Source organism: Vulpes vulpes, chromosome 14 (assembly GCF_048418805.1).
Source record: "Vulpes vulpes isolate BD-2025 chromosome 14, VulVul3, whole genome shotgun sequence".
In the NCBI taxonomy this organism is placed as follows: Eukaryota; Metazoa; Chordata; class Mammalia; order Carnivora; family Canidae; genus Vulpes; species Vulpes vulpes.
This window is the reverse complement of record NC_132793.1, coordinates 65618895-65621615: the sequence shown is the minus strand read 5'-3', so window position 1 is coordinate 65621615 and position 2721 is coordinate 65618895. Positions and strand designations below refer to the sequence as shown.

The following is a 2721-nucleotide window of genomic DNA, read 5'->3' as shown; positions in this document are numbered from 1 at the left end:
ATATTGAAATGAGGCCAATTAATAACCCTCTGATGGCCTCTTAGTGTTCAAGGGAAAGGAAGAGTCACATGTTTAAATCACTTTAAATCAAAAGCTGGAAATAAATAAGCTTAGTGAGAAAGACACGTCAAAAGCTGAGATAGGCCAAAAGATAGGCTGCTTGTGCTAAATAGCCAAGTTATGAATGCAAAGGAAAGGTTCTTAAAGGAAATGAAAAATGCCACTCCAGTGAACAATGTGATTGATAAGAAAGTTAAATAGCCTATTGCTGATATGGAGAAAATTTTAATGGTTGACTATAAGACCAAACTAGCCATGACATTCCCTTAAGTCAAAGCCGAATCCAGAGCAAGGCTCTTCTCTCTTCAGTTGTATGAAGGCTGAGAAAAGTGAGGACACTGCAGAAGAAAAGTCTGAGGCTAGCAGAGCTTGGTACATGAGATTTAAGGAAATAAGCCATCTCTATAACAATAACAGTGCAAGGTGAAGCAGTGGGTGCCTGATGGAGAAGTGGCAGCAAGTTATTTCGAAGGTTTAGCTAAGATAATTCATGAAAGTGCCTACACTGAACCAACAGATTTTCAGTGTCGATGAAACAGCTTTATACTGGAAGAAGATGCCATCTAGGACTTTCATAGCTGGAGAGGAGAAGTCAATGTCTTGCTTCAAAGCTACACAGGATAGGCTGACTCTCTCATTAGGGGCTAATACAACTGGTGACTTAGTTGACACCAATGCTCATTTACCATTCTAAAAATCCTAGGGCCCCGAGGAGTTATGCTAAATCTACTCAGCCCGTGCTCCATAAATGGAGCAACAGAGCCTAGATGACAGCACAATATGTTTACAACATGGTTTGCTGAATATTTTATGCCCACTGTTGACATCTACTGCTCAGGAAAAAAAAAAAAAAGATTCCTTTCAAAATATCACTGCTGTGCTTGCTTCAGCAGCACGTGTACTAAAATTGGGACGATACAGAGAAGATTAGCATGGCCCCTGCGTGAGGATGACACGCAAATTCATGAAGCGTTCCACAAAATACCACTGCTCATTGACAATGTGCCTGGTCACCCAAGAGTTCTGATGAAGATGGACAATGAGAAGAATTTTGTTCTCATGCCTGCTAATATTATATCCACTCTGCAGCCCAGGGATTAAGGAGGAATTTTGACTTTCAAATGTGTATATATGTATGCATTTTTTAAAACAGATTTTATTTTTAAATAATCTCTACACCCAACATGGGGCTCGAACTTAACAACCCCAACATCAAGATTCTCTTGCTTGATGATTGAATCAGACACCCCAACTTTCAAGTGTTAATTATTTAAGAAATATATTTTGTAAAACCAAAGCTGCCATGGATATAGTGATTCCTCTGATGGATCTGGGCAGTCAGTTGAAAACTGTCTGGAAAGAATTCATCATGTTAGATGCCATTAAGAAAATTTGTGATTCATGAGAAGAGGTAAAACTATCAATATGAAAAGGAGTTTGGAAGAAGTGATTCCAGGCCTCATGGATGACATTGAGGAGTTTAACTTCAGTGGAGGAAGTAAGTGCAGATGTGGTAGAAAGAGCAAGAAAACTAGAATTAGAAGTGGAGCCTAAAGATTGCTAGAACAATCTTGATAATTGGCTCAATTGCTAGAACATCGTGATAAAATTTGAACAGATGAAGAGCTGCTTCTTATGGATGAGCAAAGTGGTTTCTAGGGAGGGAATCTACTCCTGGTGAAGAGGTTATGAAGACTGTTGAAATGACAATAAGAGATTTAGAATTTTACATAAACTTAGTTAATAAAGCAGCAGCAGGGTTTGAGAGGATTGATTTCAATTTCGATAGTTCTACCATAGGTAAAATGCTATCAAACAGCTTCACATGCTACAAAGAAATCATTCGTGAAAGGAAGAGTCAGTTAATGTGGAAAAATTCATTGTTGTCTTATTTTAAGAAATTACCACAAGAAAGGGTTCCTGCCTGGCTGCTCAGTTGGTAGAGCACGTGACTCTTGATCTCAGGGTCATGAGATCCACTTTGGACACAGAGTTTACATAAAACAAAAAAGAAATGATTACAATCACCCCAATCCTCAGCAACCAGCACCCTGATCAGTCAGCAGCCATTAACCCTCCACCAGCAAAAAGATTATAACTTGCTGAAAGCTCTCATGATGGTTAGCCTTTTTTGGCCATAAAGTATTGTTTCATTAAGGTATACACATTGTTGGGACGCCTGGGTGGCTCAGTGGTTGAGCGTCTGCCTTTGGCTCAGGGCGTGATCCCGGGATCCTGGGATCCAGTCCCACATCGAGTTCCTTGCATGGAGACTGCTTCTCCCTCTGCCTGTGTGTGTCTCTGCCTCTCTCTCTCTCTCTCTCTCTCTCTCTCTCTCTGTGTGTGTTTCTCATGAATAAATAAATAAAATCTTTTTTTAAAAAGGTATACACATTGTTGGGGTACCTGGGTGGCTCAGTCAGTTGTGTCTCTGACTTTGATTTTGGCTCTGGTCATGATCTCAGGGTCATGAGATCGAGCCCCACGTTGGGCTCTGTGCTTGGCATGGAGCCTGCTTAAAATTCTCCCTCCTTCTCCCTCTGCTCCTCCCCTCACTCATGCTTTCTCTCTCTCTCTCAAATAAATAAATAAATAAATAAATAAATAAATAAATAAATCTTATAAACAAAAAAGGTATACACATTTTTTTTTAGACACAAT

At 39.8% G+C, this 2721-nt stretch overlaps 1 non-coding gene across 1 annotated transcript; it reads left to right on the top strand.

The window, feature by feature from the left end:
• The first annotated feature begins 937 nt into the window (after positions 1-937).
• On the top strand, positions 938-1044 carry LOC112915640 (U6 spliceosomal RNA). Its single transcript, XR_003234124.1, has one exon. It is a non-coding gene; the product is annotated as a U6 spliceosomal RNA (small nuclear RNA).
• The last annotated feature ends 1677 nt before the right edge of the window (positions 1045-2721 follow it).